Here is a 23,442-nt window from a genome sequence, read left to right as displayed (position 1 = left end):
TGGATCCTGAACAAGGCCAGGGATGGAACCCACATCCTCCTGGTTACGAGTCGGATTTGTTAACCACTGAGCCATGATGGGAACTCCTTATAGCTTTTTTTTTTTGTCTTTTTGCCTTTTCTAGGACCGCTTCCCGTTGTATATAGAAATTCCCAGGCTAGGGGTCGAATCGGAGCTGTAGCCACTGGCCTACACCAGAGCCACAGCAACGCGGGATCTGAGCCACGTCTGCGACCTACATCACAGCTCACGGCCACACCGGATCCTTAACCCACTGAGCAAGGCCAGGGACCGAACCCGCAATCCCATGGTTCCTAGTCGGATTCGTTAACCACTGGGCAGCAATGGGAACTCCTCCTTGTAGCTTATTTTATACCTAAGAGTTTGTATTTCTTAATCCTCTACTCCTGTTTTGCCCCTTCCCCCTTCCCTCTTCCTCTCTCCATTGGCACTAGTTTGCTCTCTACATCTGTGAGTCTGCTGCTGTTTTGCTTTTTGTTTGTTGGTTTATTTATTTATTTATTTTTTGCTTTTCGGGGCCATACCTGGAGCATGTGAACGTTCCCAGGCTAGGGATCGAATTGGAGCTGCAGATGCCAATGCTAGATCCTTAACCCCCTGAGCAAGGCCAGGAATCGAACCCGCCTCCTTATGGATCCTAGTTGGGTTCGCTACCGCTGAGCCACAACGGGAACTCTTGTTTTTTGTTTTTAAATTTGACTGGAGTAGACTTACAATATTGTAATAGTTTCAGGTGTACAGTGAGGTGAAGGAGTTATGCATCGACATAGCTTTTTTGTGTGTGATATTCACTGGTTTGTTGTGTTTCTTAGATCCCGCATATAAGTGATGTCATACAGTATTTGTCACTCTCTGCCTGATTTATGTCACTTCTTATTCGGTGACGTTCATGATGACACACGATGCCGTTTTCTGTCCTCTCTCACCCATCAGTCCCTAACTGTCCAGTCCACCTGTTATGCTAGCCAGCTGTTTCTACTCCTCCATGTGCTCCAGCCCCTGTTATTACCTCTCCTTGCAAATCAGTGTTGCCTCCACCTGTAGTGCCCTTTCTCTGGACCTCTTTCCTCCCTTCGATGTTTAGCGAAGACACCGCCTCCTCTGAAATCTGCCTACATTCTGCTATCTTCCCTCAAATGTTCATGAGATCTTGAGCTTCATGTTTCTCCCACGGCTTTTACTAATTGGTGCTTTGTTAGACTCCTCTTAGAGCACAGAGACTAAGTCTGATTCACATTGGTTTTCTCCACCATCTAAATTGTGCCCAAAAAGTAAGTGCGCAGTACATGGAACTAAACTTCTCGGCTGATCTTACAGTCATGATCTCTGTCTTAAAATTTGCCCATTCAGTAGGTACTCATTTTTCCTTGTTTGCTCATTTCCTCTTCTCCTAGTCTGTTCAATATTTTTTTTTTTTTTTTTGTAAATTAAAAAAAAATTTTTTTAGGGTTAGGCCTGCACCTAGAGCATATGGAAGTTACAGGCTAGGAGTGGAATTGGAGCTGCAGCGCTGGCCTATGTCACAGCCATAGCCATGCCAAATCCGAGCCACATTTGTGACCTATGCCACAGCTCACAGCAACGCCAGATCCTTAAACCACTGAGCAAGGCCAGGGATTGAACGTGCATCCTCATGGACGCTGTGTCGAGTTCTTGACCTGCGAGCCACAACGAGAACTCCCACTATTTGCTAAATTTTTGATAGTGATCTATCCATGTAGCTCTGGTTTCCTTAACTCAGTCTCTGGCCTTCATGTCTCTCTTCCAGTTCTAATCCATCCCCATGATTCTAAGTGTTTGTGATGACTACACTTGCAAGGTTGATGGAGGCTTAATTTATACTGTACCGTTAGCCTTTTTTTTTTTTTTTTTTTTTTAGCTTTTTAGGGCCAGACTTGCAGCATATGGAGGTTCCCAGTCTAGGGGGTCAAATCGGAGCCACAGCCACAGGCCTACACCACAGCCACAGCAACACCAGATCTGAGCCACATCTGTGACCTACACCACAGCTCATGGGCACGCCAGATCCTTAACCCACTGAGTGAGGCCAGGGATCAAACCTGCGTCTTCACGGGTACTCATTGGGTCTGTAACCTGCTGAAGCACAACAGGAACGCCCCACAAGCCATTTTTTAATCTTGAGATTCAATTTGCTCCTTAAAACTATGGGAAGAATCATTGAACCTATTTTGCCAGTAGTGTGAAGACTGAGGTAATTTATTTGAAGGGGTTTTTTGTGGGGCCCATCACCATGCAAACGATGTTATTACCAAGCGTCAAGTGTAAGCTCTTTGAGATAAAATGTGTCTTGTGCTGTGTGATGGGTTGTGGTGACTAGTCACGCTTTCTACAGGCTTCTTCCCGTCTCCTTGCTGGCAGAACCTCCTTCTGCTTTGGAGGCTGAAAATGGACCTCAGTACTGTCTTGGCTGCATCTCTGGGCCGTGTTCTAGCCAATAAGACCTGAACAGACATCAGCTCTGTGGTTTCTGGGAAATATTTAACACCAATTTGACAAAAATGCTTGAAAATAAAAAACTTCCTCTAGTTCCCATTGTGGCGCAGCAGAAATGAATCCGACTAGGATCCATGAGGTTGCCGTTCTATGCCTGGCCTCACTCAGTGGGTGCGTGATCTGGCGTTGCCCTGAGTTGTGGTGTAGGTCACGGATAGAGCTCAGATCTGGCATGGCTGTGGCCGTAGCCAGCAGCTGTAGCTCTAATTCGATCCCTAGCCTGGGAACTTCCATGTGCCATGGGTGTGGACCTAAAAAAAAAAACAAAAAAACAAAACCAAAAAGAAATGTCCCGTTTTCTGCAAAGCCATGCAATAGTTGCCTGGAGCTCTAAGGGTGATCTTGCCACTCCAAGGAGAAAAGCCAAACTTGAGAGCCAGTGATTTAAGGGTGGCAGAGTGGAAAGCTGTGTGGGACTCAGGTCTCTGATTCTATTGTTGAGTGACCACACAGACCTTGGAACTGCCTGGCTTCCAGAACTTTCATTATGGGGGAAGATACGGCTCTTACCCATTAAACCAGTGTGAGTTGCATATTCTTCTCCTTGCACCCAACACATTATAGCTAATATATATTCCCATTATATCCTTGTGTCAAGATCAAGTTTAGGTTCTTTTTTTTTAATTTATTGGGATATAGTTGGTGTATAATATGATATAAATTTCAGATGGACACCATAGTGATTTATGGTTTTTAAAGGTTATGAAAAATATTGGCTATATTCCCTGTGCTGTGCAATATATCCTTAGTGACTTATTTTTGTACATAGGAGTTTGTGCCTCTAAGTCCCCCACGCTTGCTTTACCCAACCCCTTCCCTCTCCCCACGAATTTGTTCTCTATATCTGTGAAAGTTTGGGTTCTTACCCACTCCCTGCTTGGTTATAATATTTCTCTTCTTAGCATGTGTATGTAAAATGGGTACTTATGGTCCTAGACTCCTCGCAAAGGCAAAGAAATCGCACCCCAGGAAAACAAAGACAGATTGTTCAGATTACATGACCTTGTCATTAGCAGAACTTCACAGGCCCAGGGCCTCAAATAAACTAGGTTTAAATTGAAAGCAGACATGCTGTGGGCAAGATACAAAGATTCAGTGAAGTTGGTAAGTATGATTGAGGACAGCGCTTCCAGTGGGGGCTCTGCTGATTGGAAACGCGAAGCTTTGCAGCCTCTTATTTATAAAACAGCTCCATGCTTGCATCATTGTGGTAACGGCTGTTTCTTCCCCACGTCACCCTTTTCCTCTTTCTCATTCCTGGGGTGAGATCTGTGCAATTTAATGGGCTCTGTAACAAATTAAATTCAGAAAGACCAGGCCACAAATGTTGCTCAGAAATACTCAAAGTCACATGTACGTTTTCTCAGGGAGCGACCCTTCGAAACTCCCAAGGTCTTATGGAAAATCTGTGTCACCTAAAATCATCCCTCTAAAATTGTCAGGCCACAGCCATCATCTAAGTGGCGTCAAATGCATTTGACCCGTTGGATCGTCTTCGTTGTTCAAGCTCTGCTTTCTAACTCTGTCCTAGCCAGCAGTGAACTCTCAGCACGAAGGGAAAAGATTGCTTGAATGACTGACAAATGCCCTCATCAAGTGATTGTATCAGGCTGCCTGCTTTGCTGGTCAGAGAGCTGGCTGGTTATTAGTGGTCACAACAGTTTTATGACCCATGAAATGGCTTGGTAGTGGAAACATGTCCATAAGGACTGACCAAAATGAGACTGTTTTCAACCACAGCTGGAGGCCTTTGGCACCTCCTTTTAGATGTTAGGACACAACCCCTTGCATTGAGAGTTCCCCAGGGTGACAGATGGAATTCCAGGAGCCCAGCCTTCCTTCTCTCTCATAATTGATATTGCTGCCAAATTCAGTAGTTTTATGGCCTCGTGTGGAGACTCACAATGATCAAAGCCAGTCATACTGTTCAATTGGGCAGAAAGAGGACACAGATGTGAGCAGAAAGACTCGAAACCAGGGAACAAAGATGAGAGTGTGGATTCAAATCAACCATGGAAGCCCTGTTGGGAAAAACTCCCTGAATCTAAAAATGTCCACAACAAAAGTCATCTCCAGTGCTCAGGGCTAGATGCTGAGTGAGCTTTTAAGGACGTCCATCCATGGTGAGGCTGGATTTGGATCATGGCAAGACTGACCCCAAGGGGACTGAGGATTCTTGGCAGTGGGTCTCCATCAGAGTTAGCCTCTCAGGCACTTCTGGTCAATTCAGCTCATCTGCAATAGGTGAGGAGAACGGGTTAACTGACAGCTGCCTCAGTAAATCAACTGCAGGGAGTTCCCGTTGTGGCTCAGTGATTAACAAATCCAACTAGGAACCATGAGGTTGTGAGTTCGATCCCTGACCTTGCTCAGTGGGTTAAGGATCCAGTGTTGCCGTGAGCTGTGGTGTAGGTTGCAGACGCAGCTCGGATCCTGTGTTGCTGTGGCTCTGGTGTAGGCCAGCGGCTACAGCTCTGATTAGACCCCTAGCCTGGGAACCTCCATATGCCACAGGAGCAGCCCTAGAAATGGCAAAGACACACACACACAAAATAATTAATAAATCGACAGCATTTCTATATACTAACAATGAAAGATCAGAAAGAGAAATTAGGGAAGCAATCCCGTTTACCATCACATCCAAAAGAATAAAATACCTAGGAGAAAACCTACCTAAAGAGACAAAAGACCTGTACTCTGAAAACTATAAGACACTGATGAAAGAAATCAAAGACAACACAAGTAGATGGAAAGACATACCATGCTCTTGCATTGGAAGAGTTAATATTATCCAAATGACTATACTACCCAAGGCAATCTACAGATTCAATGCAATCCCAATCAAATTAACAAGGACATTTTTCACAGAACTCGATCAAAATATTTTCAAGTTTGTTTGGAAGCACAAAAGACCCAGAATAGCCAAAGACATCCTGAAAAACAAAAATGGAGCTGGAGGAATCAGGCTCCTGGACTTCAGACTATACTATAAAGCAACAGCCATCAAAACCATATGGTACTGGCACAAAGACAGAAATATAGATCAGTGGAACAGGATAGAAAGCCCAGAATTAAACCCACGCACCTACAGCCAACTAATCTATGACAAAGGAGGGAAGAATATACAATGGAGAAAAGACAGCCTGTTCAATAAGTGGTGCTGGGAAAACTGGACAGCCACATGTAAAAAAATGAAATTAGAACACTCCTTAACACCATACGTAAAAATAAAATGGATTAAATACCTAGCTATAAGACCAGATGCTATAAAACTCTTAGAGGAAAACATAGGCCAAACACTCTCTGACATAAACAACAGCAACATCTTCTCAGATCCACCTCTTAGAGTAATGACAATAAAAACAAAAATAAACAAATGGGACTTAATTAAACTTAAAAAGTTTCTGTGCAGCAAAGGAAACCCTAAACAAAACGAAAAGACAGCCTACAGAATGGGAGAAAATCTTTGCAAATGAATCGACTGACAAGGGATTCATCTCTAAAATTTATAAATACCTCCTACCGCTCAATACCAAAAAAAAAAAAAAAAAAAAACCCCATCAGAAAATGGGCAAAAGATCTAAACAGACAGTTCTCCAAAGAAGACATACAGATGGCCAAAAAACACATGAAAAGATGTTCAACATCCCTCATTATTAGAGAAATGCAAATCAAAACCACTATAAAGTACCACCTTATACCAGCCGAAATGGCCATCATCAAAAAGTCTACAAACAATAAGTGCTGGAGAGGATGTGGATAAAAGGGAACCCTATTACACTGTTGGTGGGAATATAAATTGGTGCAACCACTGTGGAAAGCAGTATGGAGATTCCTCAGAAAACTAAAAATAGAACTACCATTCGATCCAGCCATCCCACTCCTGGGCATCTCTCCAGAGGAAACCATGACTCAAAAAGACACATGTACTCTGATCAATGCAGCACTATTTTCAATAGCCAAGACATGGGAACCACCTAAATGTCCATCGACAGAGGAGTGGATCCAGAAGAGGTGGTACATATACACAATGGAATATCACTCAGCCATGAAAAGGAATGAAATACTGGCATTTTTAGCAACATGGTTGGACCTAGAAATTATCATGCTAAGTGATGTCAGTCAGATAATGAGACACCAGCATCAAATATTTTCATTTACATGTGGAATCTGAAAAAAGGACCCAATGACCTTCTTTGCAGAACAGATACTGACTCACAGACTTTGAAAAACTTATGGTTTCCAAAGGAGACATATTGGGGGGTGGAGGGATGTACTGAGGGTTTGGGATGGACATGCTGTAAAATTTGGTTGTGATGATTATTGTACACCTATAAATGTAATAAAATTTATTAAGTAATAAAAAAAGAAAAGAAAAAGAAACAGAACAAAGGCAGGAGGAAAATTTTGGAGGTGTTGGATTTGTCTATACCTAGATTCTAGTAATGGTTTCATGAATCTATGCATATGTGCATATTCATTAAAATCTATACATTCAACATGTGAAATGTTTTGTACACCACTTATTACATCAATGAACTTGTTTATAAAAAGAAAAAAAAATAGTGTCCCCGTTGGCAAAAGTGCAATACTAGGAATGGCCAGGAGAGGTCAGCAGTCAAGAAGCTGTGAGAGGACTGGGCTGTTTGGGAAAGCTGTGAAAGCCACAAAGCAATTCAAAAGTGATAGGAATCTCAGACACAGAAAGGATAGCTGTGGCTTTCTCTCAAGGATCTGAGCATGCAGTAGGTTTTTGGTGAGTATAGCATAGTAGGATTGTAATGGGCACAGTCTTTTCTTTCAGAGCCCTAGACTAGAGCTATTTATTGTTTTTATAATTGCCTATCTCCTGCTACTCCTATTTCTCCTCGAAATGTATACTCTTTTCCTTTCTTATCTTTTCGTTATTAATGCTTAGCACTTGTGCAGTATTTATGTCTGTCTGTCTTATGCATGTACACACATATATAAGACAGACACACACACGTGTCTGCATGTCACACAGTTGGTTTCTGGCAGTGTTCATCCTAACATTTCCGAACGAATGTTATCATGTCATTAAATACTTTTGAAAATATAACTGTTAATGACTGCTTCCTGCTCCATTGACTGCATATAAGTAATTCATGTAACTGTTTCTTTATGGTTGAGTTTTATGTGTGGGGTCTATGTGACCTCAATACCATGCTCCTTAGGGAAAGGCCAGCCAACACGCATTCTGTGCTTTGGGGACAGAAAGTCAAGGAAGCAACTTACTATAATAGAAATTGCTCAACATCTGTTCTCAGCAGATCTAGAATTCCATCCGTGAGGTCTACCCTTTCCTGGACAAGTCACATGACCTCCTTTGACTTGAGCTTTCTCACATCTGAAAATAGGATTCATAGTATTTGCCTTATAAGGTTATTATTATTAAGGTATAAGATTATTAGGAAAATGAGTTGAACATCAGGGAAGCAATGGCACTTAGAACATGCTAAAGCTAGGTATACAGTTTAGGAATTCTAAGAGCTTTTCTTTTCCTAAGCAAAGTCATTAGGAGGGGAGGAAAACTCAGCTGCAGTAATAGCTATACCAGTCAGAGTTCTTGGTTATAAAAAAAATAGAAGCCAATTCTAAGTGGAATTTATTGAAAGAATAGTACACCAATCTCTGGATTTAAGGGAGGGCAGAAAAAGTAGATTCAGAAAGTGGACCATGTCACAACCCAAATCCCATCCTGCAACAGGAGCAGTCCCCTGCTCTGTTATCACTGGACTCAGTCGCTGTTGTTACCAGCGCTTAAGTCTCAGCTTCACCACAGGTGCTTTGAGTAGACACATTATGTCTTTCATTGCTTTCAACCATGTTTTTGTAGTTTTTAAGAGTGTCTGTTTGTTCTCCTATTGTTAAAAGTTAAAGATTCTATTTTTAGGATGCTATTTTAAATGAATTTATAAAAGTTCATTTTCAAAGTGGTCATTGCTCGTGTGTAGAAACACAGTTGGGGAGTGTCTGCAGTAGCACGGTGGGTTTAGGATCCAACTGTGGCAGCTCTGGTCGCTGCAGAGGTATGGGTTCAATCCCCTCCACTGGGTGCACTGAGTTAAAGCCGGGAACTTCCATATGCTGTGGGTGCAGCCATTAAAAAAAGAGAAACACAGTTTGTTTTTTATATTGATCTTGTACCACGCAAACTTGCCAAATGCATTTATTAGTTCATTTAGCTTTTTAGGGGATTCTTTAGACTTTTCTGTATGCAATAGCATGTTATCTGAGAAATGAGATAATTTTACTTGTTTCTTTCCAATCTAGTTGCCTTGTATTTCATTTTCTTGCCTAATTACCTCAGCTAGAACCTCTGTGCCATGTTGATAGAGGTGGCAAGAGGGCACATCTTCATCTTCTTCCTGATCCTTCAGACAAAATATCGTCTTTCACTATTCAGTATAGTATTGGCTCAGTTTTTCTGTGATGCCATTTATCAGCATGGAAAAGTTTCCTTCTATTCTTGGTTTGATGAGTTTTTATTTTATCATGAAGTGGTATTGGATTTTGTGAATTGCTTTTTTTCTACACCTGCTGGGATGAACATGTGGCTTTTGTCCTTTATTCTATTGACATGTGTTACGTGGATGGATTTTCAGGTGTTAAACCACTTGATCAAGGTGCACAATTCTTATAAATTGGAGATGCTGCTTTTCTAGTGTCTTATTGAGGTCTTAATTTTCTCCAAAATTTTTTGTATTACTTTCTCAAGATTCAGAAGTTCAGTTGGGACCTCTGCTGCCTAATATTATGTCTGACAGCCATGCTCCAACTGCCAGAGGGCTGGGAAAGACACTGCTTTCCCCTTTTTTCAGGCAGTAAGAGATGGACCCCACCTCTACTTTGAGATCCCCTTGAATAGAGAACATGTTTGCATCCTAGAAATCCAAAAATGGCAAGTATTCATTATAACATTTCATGATACACAAACAGCCACATTTTGGAAGTCTTTATTTTGTGATGTATATTCCTATCCATATTTAGGAGCATACTGAAGAGCAAAGTTTTTGATTTCATGGAGTGAGTTGAATCACATCCCGTTTTGCATCCCCTCCCCTTTTTTCAAGGGCAACGCCTGTGGCATATGAAAGTTCCCAGGCTAGGAATCAAATTGGAGCTACAGCTGCCAGCCTGTGCCACAGCCACAGCAACACCAGGCCTGAGCCTCATCTGTGACCTACACCACAGCTCATAGCAATGCCAGATCCTTAACCCACTGAGCGAGGCCAGGGATCGAACCGGCATCCTCATGGATTCTAGTCGGATTTGTTACCACTGAACCACAACAGGAACTCCTGCAATTTCCCTTTGATGTGCAGCCTTTTCGGTGCTTCTAGGCTACCGATGTAGGCATGGGGAGAGGTTTACTACCTAAGTTTACAGGATGCCATTGTTATCGCTGAGGGTGACTTTTTGGTGGCATGCACATATTTGCAGTGCTAAGGATCTTATCTCATTCCTTTTCTTCTCAAAGCCCTTGCCTGCTGCTGGGTGGAAATAGTGAAAGTCAGGGGTCCCCTCTTCTCCCCACTGGGTTCCCAGGCTTCTGTAATCATTCTTCTTGACACCACCCTTCCACTCTCAACACATGTTCCCATGTGGACTGGGGAAGCCAGCCTCTCCCCCAGCCCAGTGTGAGATTTGGAAGGTGAGTCAGAGGGAGGTAGAAACCTGAGCTCCTTGAGCACAGGGAGGAGTTGCCCATTGGGTACTCCATGCTTGCTTGTGAATGCCTTACCATAAGTGCCTTGGTTTTTTTTTTTTTTTTTTGGAGGGGGGTAAAGGGCATACCGGTGGCCTTCAGAAATTCCCTGGCCAGGGGTCGAACTCATGCTGTAACCAGAGCCCCAGCAATGACAATGCCAGATCCTTAACCCACTGAGCTGCCAGGGAACGTGATTTTTTACCATCAGGACCATGATTTTTTTTTCTTTAAACTCCCAGAAATTTTTTTTTTTCTTTTTCAGGCCGCACCCACGGCATTTGGAAGTTCTCAGGCTAGGAATCAAATCAGAGTTGCAGCTGCTGGCCTACACCACAGCCACAGCCACGCCAGATCCAAGGCACATCTCCAATCTTTGCTACAGCTCACAGCAACGCTGGATCCTTAACCCGCTGAACTGTGCCAGGGACCAAACCCACATCCCCATGGCTACTAGTCGTGTTCTTAACCTGCTGAGCCACAATGGGAACTCCCCAGAAGTTTTATTTCCTTATTTTTGTCCATTTACAATATAAAACAATTTAAAAATTATATTTGTATATGGTATGAGGGTTAAATCTTATTTGCTTATAGATTTCTTCTAGATTTAATATTTATTACCTAACTCCTCCCAACATAGTAAAATACTGGTTCCTTGCGTTTGCATTTTAAATTCTCTTACATGCTAAAAATCTATTTCTGTATTCTCTTGATTTAACACCGTGAAGCCTCCTCGGGGCCTCTGGAGAGAGCTGGGCATCTCTGTTTAGGTCACAGAAGCCCAGCCCCAGGGCTGAGCTTGCTTCCGCTGCCCTTCAGTTTCTCCTGTGCTGAGGGCAAGGCGTCCCTAGTCATCAGACGCACGAATCTTTTGGTGACAGGATGATGGTACTACACGTGGGTGGGCTGGCTGGTTCTGTGATTCCAGAGGGATGCAGGGTAATTATACGCTCACCTTTGAAATCAAACCCTCTATTTTTTTTTTCTTGGAAATTTAAAGCGATCCGAAACGTGTTACCTTGACAGAGGAAGTGCTTCTGAATCTTGCCAGTGTGGCCTTAGATGAGGATTCTGGGGCCGGGGGGTGGGGTGGGGTCCTGAACTGGACCAGGAAGCTGCTAGTGAAGGTGGAAAGATGTTGACCAAGTGGCCCTCTGAAGGCAGGTGCTGGGGTTTGAGCACCATCACGCTCTGAAGGGAAGAACAGGAAAGTGGGAGATTTTTGGGGTTGGGGGGAACAGCCTTCTAAGGTCATTTTCAGTTTTTTTTTTTTTTTTTTTGCAAACAAAGCCAGGTTCAAGCTTAGGCCAATAGGAGGAGCTTATTTATTAAATGGGCTTAAAAAAAGAGAAATATGAAAAATGGTCTCCCAACTCTGTGAAACCCCATTGGCTTATCAAGCATATAACTGCTCAGGGATGCTCTTTTAAGTTCAGATATTCCTAGAAAAGGAAATGTGTGAAACTGTAGTTAGTTTTTGTCCACTTAACTGGAGACACTTTTATTTAAGACACTATTTTTTTTGGCTTCTACTACATAGGATTTTCTTTTTTTTCTTTCTTTCTTTTTTTTTTAGGGCCACACTCATGGCATATGGAGGTTCCCAGGCTAGGTGTCCAATCGGTGCTACAGCTGCCAACCTATACCACAGCCACAGCAACTCGGGATTCAGGCCATGTCTTCGACCTATATACCACAGCTCACAGCAACACCGGATCCTTAACCCACTGAGCAAGGCCAGGGATGGAACCCGCAACCTCATGGTTCCTAGTCAGATTCATTTCTGCTGCACCATAAGGGGAGCGCCCTTCATAGGATTTTCTTGTGTGTGTGTGTGTGTGTGTGTGTGTGTGTGTGTGTGTGTGTGTGTGACAGAGAGAGAGAGAGGATACATAGAAACATTGCAGAAATTTTCCTGTTCAGAGCTTAAAGTCTAGTTAAAAAAAATTACACATGTGAATAACTTTACTATAACACACACAGTGACATATACCTTGAACAAAAAGTAAAGGTAGATTTCAGAAAGAAGAAAATTGCCTTTATTATATCCATGCATTAATTTGAATACCTTATACAGGAAGTGTGTGTTGAGCTGTACTATGTGCCAGGCACAGTGTTAGGCACATGTGGGAAAAATAGGCATGGTCTCTTTCTTCATGGCACTCAAAGCTCAGCTAAGGGACAGAAATTAAAGACACAAACCCATCACTGTGTTCATAGTTGCATGGCAAGTGTTAATTCCAGCCAGAAAAAACAGACTGATGCAAAGAGGGGTGACATTGTGGCCTCGTTAATCTGGGATGTTGGGAAAGGCCCCTCTGTCATAGTGACATAAAAGTGAAGATCTCCTACTGAGGAGGAGTTAGCTAGACAAAGACCGGAAGGCGAGCACAGGGAAGAGGATTTGCTAAAGCTCAGAGCAGAGGGGGGAACAAAAAGAGACAAGCAAAACTCCCTTGGCACGATGGATCCTTGAAACTGGAAAGCTGGCCGGTGGAGGGTAGCACACTGGGGAGACAGAGGAAGATGAAGCACGTGGTGTAGAGAAATTACCAAGGGGGGCAGTTCCCCTTGTGGCGCAGTGGTTAACGAATCCGACTAGGAACCATGAGGTTGCAGGTTCGGTCCCTGGCCTTGCTCAGTGGGTTGAGGATCCAGCGGTGCCATGAGCTGTGGTGTAGGTCACAGACATGGCTCAGATCCTGTGTTAACTGTGTTTCTGGAGTAGGCTGGGGAGTTACAGCTCTGATTGGACCCCTAGCCTGGGAACTTCCATATGCCATGGAAGTGGTCCTAGAAAAGGCAAAAAGACAAAAAAAAAAAAAAAAAAAAAAAAAAGAAAAGGAAAAAAAAGAAAGTATCAAGGGGGTGAGCACAACAGAATCGAATGTCCTGGAAATCGATCAAAAGGAAGAACTTTTCCGTTGCTGACACCGAGGTAAAAGCACTGGACTATGAGCCTAAAAATGGAAATTATGTCCCTATGAGGATATCAGGAGAGCTTAATTAATGAGAGAGGGTCAAGTACCTACTGAGTGTCTTGGTGTAAAGAAGCCACTCAACGAATCTCAGCTCTTTCTTTTCTTTTTTAATTTAATTCTTTTGGAGGATCGTTTATTTGCAACATTGTATTAATTTCAGGTGTACAGGAAAGTGAATCAATCATAGATGTAAATAAATCCATTCTTTTTTTTTTTTTTACTTTTTTTAGGGCGGCACCTGCGACATATGGAAGTTCCCAGGCTAGGGGTTGAATCAGAGCTGCAGCTGCCGGTCTACACCACAGATACAGCAACTCAGGATCTGAGCTGCATCTGTAACCTCCACCACAGTTCATGGCAATGCCAGATCCCCAATCCACTGAGTGAGGCCAGGGATCAAACCCACATCCTTATGGATCCTAGTTGGGTTCATTAACCACTGAGTGACGAAGGGAACTCCCTAAATATATCCATTCTTTTTTCCCATGCAGGTTTTTACAAACTGTGGAGTAGATTTTCCTGTGCTGTGCAGTAGGTTCTGTTAATTATCTGTTTTATCCGTCTGCTCTCTTTCTTTCTCTCTTCCCATTTTCCTCACTCCCTTGCTCTCACTTTTCTTTCTGGAGAAAAGCGGCATCGCCGGATAGCTTAGTGGGTGTCAGATGTTGGTCATCTAGAAATAGGGAGGTGTACAGAGTGGAAGTGGGATGCCAATAAAAGCCAGCTGATAGTTTTTGTTTGTTTTTTGCTTTTTAGGGCCACACCTGCAGCATGTGGAAGTTTCCAGGCTGGGGGGTCATTGGAGCTGCAGCTGCTGGCCTATACCACAGCCACAGCAATGTGGGATCCGAGCCTTGTCTGTGACCTACACCACACAGCTCATAGCAACGCTGGATCCTTAACCCACTGAGCGAGGCCAGGGATCGAACCTGTGTCTCCACGGGTACCGGTTGGGCTCATTACCACTGGGCCACAATGGGAACTTCCCCCAGTTGATTATTTTACCTTGGCCTTGGGAGGCCGTGGGTGCAGTGGTTAAGACAGGGGGATTCTGAGTGTGGAGCTCAAGTCTGGTTCCTGCCCATTGTGGAGTCATGATCAGCTAAGGCCCATCTGCAAACCGAGATGAGTATTACAACAGTATGGTGGCCTTGAGAACAAAAGATACATGTCAAGTACCTAGGACCGTGCCCAGCACATGGCAGGGTAGCTGCTTGGAGCCTTGCTGGGAATTTATCCTCCCTGCTGATACCCAACTTCTTCTTGAGCATGAACTTGGCAGGCCCTTCCTTCATGGATCCTTCTCTATGGAGCTCAGGAATCTCTCATCCTAGTTCTTTGATTTCTTTTTTTTTTTTATAGAAAACATTATTTTATTGAAGTATAGTTGATTTACAATGTTAATTTTTACTGTATGGTGAAGTGATTCAGTTATCCACATAGATACATTCTTTTTCATATTCTTTTCCATTGTGCCTTATCACAGGATATTGAACATAGTTCCCTGTGCTGTACAGTAGGACCTTGTTGTTTATCTATTCTATATATAATATTTTGCCTCTGCTGACTGCAAACTTCGAGTCCATCGCTCCCCAACCCCCTTCTCCTGGGCAACCACAGGTCTGTTCTGTATGTCTCAGCATCCTTGTTGATATTTCCTTTAAACGGAAGACTTTGCCATGCTTAGAAAGCTCTCTGACCCATCAGTGTGTGTGCTTCAGCTTGTGTGCTGGGCATAGGGTGAGCTTGGGGGTACAGCTTCCTGGACTTATGCTTTGAATCTTGCTTTTTTTCCCACATATAACTTTGGAATCCCTTTTCCTTCAGTCTTCGAGGGCCTGGCTGGAGAAAAATCTTTTTTTTTTTTTTAAATTTTTTTATTTTCCCACTGTACAGCAAGGGAGTCAGGTTATCCTTACATGTATACATTACAATTACATTTTTTCCCCCACCCTTTGTTCTGTTGCAACATGAGTCTCTAAACCAAGTTCTCAATGCTATTCAGCAGGATCTCCTTGTAAGTCTATTCTAAGTTGTGTCTGATAAGCCCAAGCTCCCGATCCCTCCCACTCCCTCCCCTCTCCCATCAGGCAGCCACAAGTCTCTTCTCCAAGTTCATGATTTTCTTTTCTGAGGAGATGTTCATTTGTGCTGGATATTAGATTCCAGTTATAAGTGATATCATATGGTATTTGTCTTTGTCTTTCTGGCTCATTTCACTCAGTATGAGATTCTCTAGCTCCATCCATGTTGCTACAAATGGCATTATGTCATTCTTTTTTATGGCTGAGTAGTATTCCATTGTGTATATATACCACATCTTCCGAATCCAATCATCTGTCGATGGACATTTGGGTTGTTTCCATGTCCTGGCTATTGTGAATAGTGCTGCAATGAACATGCGGGTGCATGTGTCTCTTTTAAGTAGAGCTTTGTCTGGATAGATGCCCAAGAGTGGGATTGCGAGGTCATATGGAAGTTCTATGTATAGATTTCTAAGGTATCTCCAAACTGTTCTCCATAGTGGCTGTACCAGTTGACATTCCCACCAACAGTGCAGGAGGGTTCCCTTTTCTCCGCAGCCCCTCCAGCACTTGTTATTTGTGGATTTATTAATGATGGCCATTCTGACTGGTGTGAGGTGATATCTCATGGTAGTTTTGATTTGCATTTCTCTTATAATCAGCAATGTTGAGCATTTTTTCATGTGTTTGTTGGCCATCTGTATATCTTCTTTGGAGAAATGTCTATTCAGGTCTTTTGCCCATTTTTCCATTGATTGATTGGCTTTTTTGCTGTTAAATTGTATAAGTTGTTTATATATTCTAGAGATTAAGCCCTTGTCGGTTGCATCATTTGAAACTATTTTCTCCCATTCTGTCAGTTGTCTTTTTGTTTTCTTTTTGGTTTCCTTTGCTGTGCCAAAGCTTTTCAGTTTGATGAGGTCCCATGGGTTTATTTTTGCTCTAATTTCTATTGCTTTGGGAGACTGACCTGAGAAAATATTCATGATGTTGATGTCAGAGGTTCTTTGATTTCTAAGTGCAGTGGTCCCAGCGATTAAACTCGAGGGAGGAAAGAGAAAAGAAGGAAGAAACATACCAAGAAGATGACCTCAGAGGACTTGCTTAACACTCCTGTTTCAAAATTGCAGGTGTTTTATTTAAATATATCTTTTACATAGAGTTTGTATAACAGTCTTAGATATATAGAAAAATTGAGATGATAGAACCGAGTTTCCATATTTCCTCTGTTACTAATCCCTCACATTACTGTGGTACATTTGTTACAGTTAATCAACCAATATTGATAAAGACTTATTAACTAAAATCTACATTTTCTTCATATTTCCTTAGTTTTTATGGTGTGCTTTTTTTTTTTTTTTTCCTTTTCTGGGGTCCTATCCAGGACCTCACATCACATTCATGGTCCTGTCTCAGGTTCCTCTTGACTGCAACCATTTCTCAGACTCTCCTTGTTTTGGACGAACTTGGCACTTTTGAGAACTACTGTTCTGTTATTTGAAGAATGTCCCTCAGTTGTGATTTGTCTGATGTGTTTCTCATGATTAAACTGGGGTTAGATGTTTGGGGAGGAATGCTACAGAAGTGAATTATCACTTTCATCACCTCATACCAAGGGTTTCAACAAGCCTTATCGCTGCTGACTTTGAAGACAGCAAGTACCCACTGAGGGGACTTCCAGGGAACCAGCATCCTTTGAGCATCTGGCCAGGTCCCTTTATTGCCTCATTTAATGTTCACGTCCCTGTAATAGTTGTGTTGCAGTGATCAGCACCATGTTGTAGTTGAGGAAACTGATTTGAGAGAAGTTGAAAACCTTTCTCACTCTAGCATGTGAAAGGCAGACGTATTAGTATCCGGAAGCCAAGAGTCTGTCTGATGTCAAAATCTGCTTTTTTTTTTTTTTTTTTTTTTTCTACTCTACTGTTTTGTCTCCCTTGTATTTGGGCAAGATCGCCAGCGCTGGTTGGACGTGAGATTTCTCTGAGCAGAGCTAAGGTGTGTGATATGCTCTTGGATAAAGTGAGTAGGAAACATGTGGCTCCTTTAACGTAGGATCCGGATGCATATGTTCCCTGTAGACACTTGTGACTTTAAGGTCAACATCATGCTCATTTAGTTCTGGGTGAGATCCCCTTTATGATCTGAAGCCGGTGAGCACAGATGAAACGTGAACAGGCTACAGTTAGCAAATCGCGAGTTTAGGTATCAGGCACAGCTCCCGTGCATTCCTTAAATTGGATCTAGAATTTTGAGAAGCTGTTGATGAAATATTCAGAGGAAAACAGCCCCTTCCTTTGGCCAGTTCATTCCTTTGGGCAAGGGATTTCATGGTGTCAGGAATGAGAATGAAAAACTGACTGTCGGTCACTATTTAAATGCTCTGGGCACACTGTCCTGTCTCCTAGACAGTGTTAGTTTAATCCATGAAGCAGGGATGTCTAGAGAATGCGTGTACAAATAGTTTCTGAACCTCATTTAATTATTGGTTACAAACTGGAAAGATGTCTCATCACCACTAGATACAACCTTTCACAGAAGCCTTCAAAGGAGATAGCTTAGAACAGTGCTGGAATCAGGGACACGGGAATTTAGCTGATGTCAGATTCAATCATACAGATATAGGTATCAGGAATGACTATAACTGGGACAAGGTTCACATCTAAATATTCGAATTATTGGGAGTTCCCTGGTAGCTCCATGGGTTAAGGATCTGGCTTAGTCATTGCTATGGCTCAGGTTCGATCCCTGGCCTGAGAACTTCTGCATGTCGAGGGCACAGCCAAAAAAAGAAAGAAGAAAAGAAAGAAAGAGAAAGAAAGGAAGAAAGTTTCTGAATTAGAAATGCGGAGAGTATGGTGGCCAAGCAGAAACTGGGACCCCACTAGCTGATGTGCTGAGGAGGTTGACACAGACGATTATGCTAAAAATAGTTGGAATTCTGCATAGACACTCTGTTGTCCACCACTTATTGTTTCCCATATTTCATGGTGATAATATTTAAGGTTTCTCTTGGAGAACAGCACTCTCCCTGCAGCCCTGGTCCTCACACTTGCAGCTTCAAGAGTGGATTCTTCAGTCAGACAATGAGACACCAACATCAAATGCTTTCACTGACATATGGAATCTGAAAAAAGGACACAATGAACTTCCCTGCAGAACAAATACTGACTCACAGACTTTGAAAAACTTATGGTTTCCAAAGGAGACAGTTCAGGGCGGGGGGGGGGGGGGAATGTGCTATGGGTGGAAATCCCATAAAACTGGATTGTGATGATCATTGTATAACTATAAATGTAATAAATTCATTGAGTAATAAAAAAATAAATTGAAACTGACCAATAAAGAAAAAAAGAGTGGATTCTGATTGGTGTAAACAATTCAGGATAACCCTCTTAGTCACACTGATTAGTTATGGATGACAAGTGATTGAAAGAGTTGAATTGGAATAAATAATGGGAATTTTATTTGAAATTATGAGAATGAGATTCTTGTGGTGTTGAGAGTAGAAACTTAGAAATGTTGCAGGCACAAGAAAGCAAGCTTGGAGGTGTTTGGGGGGCTCTTAGAGTATCCTCCAGGATGGAGCCAGATCTGAGAAAAGAGAGCAAAGTGGGTAATTCTGGAGATGTCTTTCAAATTCTATATCAAGCTAGTGCATGAAGTCAGATGTCAGACATGAGTAAAAGAACCACGATTCTTGCTGGTTTAAGGTTGTATTATTCATTCATTCATTCATTTGCACTTCAAAGATTCCTAAATGATACAGGCCCCAAATTCACCCATACCAGAGGGCTCGCTTATGGAGAAAACAGAACAAAATCACCATAAAAGTCACCATAACTCAACAGAATGCTTGGCATATGCAGCACATTCTGCTGTGGAGGCCGAGGAGACTACACTAGAACATCCTAACACCTGTGTGTTCTTTTGCATGTCATCTTATCCACCCACGAGGGAAGGAAAGAAGAGGGGTGAAATGGATTCAGAAAGAGCTCAGGAATTGCAAACAGCAGATCCTGTCACAGGGTTGGCTTCTCAGATTCTCCAAGAAAAAGCACAGAGCTCTCTTGGAAGGAAGTTACCATATGCTACAAAGTTGCTGGACCAGAAGTGTTCTCCAGGTTACACATATAAGCATCCCTGAGGTGATGGGAACTATCTTGGAAAACTCTAACAAGGGAACTATATGTTTGTCCTCAGGGTGGGCATGGGTATTTTTCCCTGAGGGAGCCTGGGGTCATGCAGCCTGGGGCATAAACACAGCCAGTTCACCAGACATACTATTTGTAAGCATCTGTTTTGCAGAGTTGGCAAAATAAACTAGGGAGATTTTTTTTTTTTTTTAAAAGGCTTATGGAGGTTGTTGCAAATGCAGTGAGACTTGTTGATTCCCATCTGGTTGAGAAATAGAGCTCGTAACAGGTCCATCTGAAGCTTTGGAAGGTTGAGCTACTTCCCCTGTAACTGTCCTTACCTGTGACCAACATGACAAGGACGTCTGAGAAGCACGGGTCGTCTCAATGTTAGGACAGACTCTCGGAGCTTCTGCGATCCAGATGGTTGTCTCAAGTATATGGAAAAAGAGGAGCATAATTAACTGTAGAAGCATTTCCTGAAAGAAGATGAAAGGCATGTCACCCATGACCATTTAAGAAGCTTCCTCAGATGTCTCATTTTCTTTAGTGCTTCTAGACCTTAGGCATCTACTGCTGGGTGTTCTCAGTTTACATCACCTTCTCCTACTTTAGGTGTTGCATAAGGGATTCTCTAACATTCTGCACGCATGTGCACGCATGCCCGCGAACACACACACACACACACACACACACACACACACACATACACACACCACCAGAGAAGAATGCCATTTCTGAAGCTCATGATTTTCTCACAGGTAAAATTTTCTTCCACCACGGTGACCTAAGACCCGTGATTCAATGCTTACATAAATAGCTGTCCTCATTCAAGGAGTTTGTCAGAATCGTTTGGGTAGTTACGCTAAGGATGGTTATCAAGGAGGGAATACATTTGGCATGATGTAACAGAAACCTGACTATAGTGGCTTAGCCAAAATATAATTTATTTTTTGCATCCTCTAAGAATTATTGAGGCTAGTGGTCCAGGGCTGCAGCCCTGGACCACTTTGAGACCACCCATGTCTCAGTCTTCCTATAGCTTTATGCTCCACCCTCTGGGGCCTGTGGCTCTCATGCATTTGGTTTAATAATGGCTGCTGTAGTTCCAGACCACATGCCATGCATAAAAAAGGAGGGAACGAGAAAGAGGAGGAGATGGACTTATCTCAGTAATACAAAGCATTTTTAGAAACCCCTAGCTGAATATGGCTTATAGCTCATTGTCCAGAAGTGTGTCACATAGCCACCATTGCTGCAAGGAGGCTGGAAAATGTTGCTAATTTTAGTTGGCACGTTGCCTGCAGGGACCAAGTCTATGAGTATGGATAGTAGGGAGAATGGATAGTAGGGAGGCAAGCAGTCTGTGTTCTAATAAGGTGGATTTCCACTGTATTTTACCTTTCTTCCCCAAACTGTGCCTGCCATTGCTAGATTTTGTTGACTTATACCACTGTCTACTCAAACTCTAAAAAGTTTGTGATATATTTCTCTAGAGTAACTCTTTGCATATGAAATGAAATTCACATATGCATAAAACTCTCTCTGGGTACTCATTTTTATGAGAGGAGCCATTTTCAGTGAAGAGGTTGCCAAATTACCCCCTGAGCAGTACTGCCGAATGTGTAATAACATTTCACTCCTAAGGACATTATTGTATGAAGCATGATTCCTGATTAACTAACTTTGAAAACTCACCTTTTGATCGATGCCCTATAAATGAAAATGTTCCTTGGACCAGAGAAATCATCTTTACCCTGTATGAATATAGGTCTTTTTTTTTAAAAAAATGGATGAAATGTATCTTTTTCTTACCCCTGATAATCCTCTGGTCGTTAAGGGCAATTTTAATTTTCCTGTGGTTCAATCACCAAAGTGAGATCTCTGGCTTCATTAGCAACAGAGTGACTTGCTTTTTTTAAACAACTAAATTCCTTGCTGAATTTTACTGGCATGCTCTTCCCAAAGAAGAAAACTATAAAGGACAAACTTCCCAGATTGCTAAATTTCATTAAAAAGAGTCCTCTGGGAAAGAGACACTTGAAAAGACGTTCAATATTTGTTTACTGCCATCATCAACTCCACCTGTCAGAGGTGAAAATATTAAAAAAAAAAACTCAAACAGAAGCTCGGGGCATTTTCAGATATAAAGATGAGAGCGTTGTTGCTTTCTTATTTACCGAAGGAACAAAATCTAGGGGCAGGACTGTGGTTGCCACTAAGATAATATAGTTTTAAAGTTGGCTTGTCATTATTAATTAAGTGGAAAAGTTTCAGATGGGTCCTGAGGGACATTTTAGTCCTCGAAGATTACAATGTTGATGGTTTTTCTTAAAGAAAGGCATTAGAATTGTGGTTATTAAGTAAATTGGTATTTAAAAGTACAGAGCAATAGTAGATGTAAGAAAATGTAGCAGGAGATAAAGGCAGAAGAAAAAAAGACACCTTAGGTAAACTTATTTACTCTGTGTTTAATAAGCAATCTAAATTCACATGGCTTCTTTTTTTTTCTCTCCCTTATAGTCATTTCTTTCGTTTCTCTCTCTCTCTCTCTTTTATTTTCTCACCTTCATTTCTTGGTACTGAATAGCCAGGTATTTAACTGAGAGGAAAGACAGATACTTTGGGATGTCATATTGTACGTGATATAGAAAACATTTGCCAGAGGGATAACTTAGACAATCACATTCCCTAGGGCATGCAGAATTAACACAGAGGATTAAATAAAATTAACTGCTTACTTCCTGTCTCTCTCCACAGCCATTGAGTTCATTTGTGGATCCAGGAGGTCTTGAAAGAGGACATCAAAGTAACTTGCCATTGAAGCTTTTTTGCTTGGAGGTACAGTGTTCATGGTCCAAAGAAAATAAGTCACTGAAAGAGCTCTTGAGAAATTAACACAGACACACACAGAGATGCTGGAACAGTAACAGAGGCTAACAAGTTCCTGGCTGCCTTCTGTAAGCACCTGTGACTGTCTGGAGCAGGAACGTTGTGTTGTGTGCTTGGTATGCTCAGGCTACAAGTTCTGGGCAGCGATGCCCTAGAAGCAGCCTTCACCAATCATGATGGGAGTTGGAGGAGAAATACCTTGGGCCTCCTTGGGCGGGATCATTCTGAAGTGAGGTCATTGCTCCTTCCAGAGGTCTCTAAGGGAATGGAAGCCCAGCGCCTGGAGAAGTACCAGGTTCGCTGGCTCATTCTTCATTGTCTCTCTTCCCTTCCTGGCTTCACTTTCCCTCACCTGCCCTGGAGCGTCCTAAGATCACCTCGCAAATAAACCACTTATCCTCCAATTCTTGTCACAGGACCTGGTGGTGGCAGAACCCCTCTTCAGCTATAGCATCCCAGTTAATCTCAATTACTTGCCCTTTATAGGAAAACATAGTTTTAAAAATTATTTCCTGACTGACATGCTTATTTTGGTTTTTACCAGAATTAAATAGTTATATTTATATTTGGTTTTAGAGTGCCAGTGTTTAAATGCAGTATTTGTTTATACATTCATTTTCTACTCAGTTAAAACAAAAAAAAAAAACAAAAAAAAAAAACAAAAAAAAAGAGAGAGAGCTTGGGTAAGTGTCCATGAAGAAATAAAATGAAAAATCTCCACTATTCGTTTTTTTTCTCTTTGCCATTTTGTCTAATCTTAGAGTTTTGCTGACAATAGCTATAGAAAATACTGTTATGAAATAAATTGATGTGATGATATCACTTAGGCACTTCAAAGATATAAATAGTCCCACTTAGTGGTTTATCACTCAGTTTTCTGCCATGCAAACCAGGCGGTCAGAATAAGAATTTTTTTCCTCCCCAAACTGGACATTTTATAAAGTTTGGGTTCAGTGCCTCTCTCATGCTTTTATTTCCTAAATTAATACCCCCTATTCCTTTTGGGTTCCTACCACATTATCTTTTCATATCTTCTTCTGCCTCTGTTTACCCAGGGACCCCCTCAGAACAGTCTCTCCCTAGTAGACACCATGTAAATAGTCTCTGAATAAATGATTATGGGGTTAGCATCTTGGTCTTCAATT

At 42.1% G+C, this 23,442-nt stretch overlaps 2 long non-coding RNA genes across 4 annotated transcripts in view; one reads left to right on the top strand and one right to left on the bottom strand.

Annotated features, from left to right (window-relative positions):
- Positions 1-3,522: 3,522 nt before the first annotated feature.
- LOC146401578 (uncharacterized) lies at positions 3,523-22,556 on the bottom strand. Of its 3 annotated transcripts, XR_014810258.1 has the most exons (4): positions 22,147-22,456; positions 21,221-21,490; positions 19,747-19,884; positions 16,602-18,396 (listed from the first exon to the last, which is right to left on the bottom strand). It is a non-coding gene; the product is annotated as an uncharacterized LOC146401578 (long non-coding RNA). The 3 variants fall into 3 exon arrangements; XR_014810256.1 differs by lacking the exons at positions 16,602-18,396; positions 21,221-21,490 and adding an exon at positions 3,523-4,770 and having other exon boundaries at positions 22,147-22,556; XR_014810257.1 differs by lacking the exon at positions 21,221-21,490 and having other exon boundaries at positions 22,147-22,470.
- The window catches only part of LOC102165477 (uncharacterized), a 206,800-nt gene continuing 190,571 nt past the window's right edge, over positions 7,214-23,442 (top strand). The window contains exons 1-2 of the long non-coding RNA XR_304464.4: positions 7,214-7,291; positions 22,166-22,246. This is a non-coding gene — a long non-coding RNA (uncharacterized LOC102165477). The remainder of the gene's footprint in view (positions 7,292-22,165; positions 22,247-23,442) is intronic.

The sequence above is a fragment of the Sus scrofa genome, chromosome 7 (genome assembly GCF_054392235.1).
Source record: "Sus scrofa isolate SSC_HxYL_T2T_F1_AM1 chromosome 7, Sscrofa_HxYL_maternal_Yorkshire_Landrace_v2.0, whole genome shotgun sequence".
Classification (NCBI taxonomy): domain Eukaryota; kingdom Metazoa; phylum Chordata; class Mammalia; order Artiodactyla; family Suidae; genus Sus; species Sus scrofa.
Note: the sequence above shows the minus strand (reverse complement) of the source record. Positions and strands in the feature narration are given on the sequence as shown.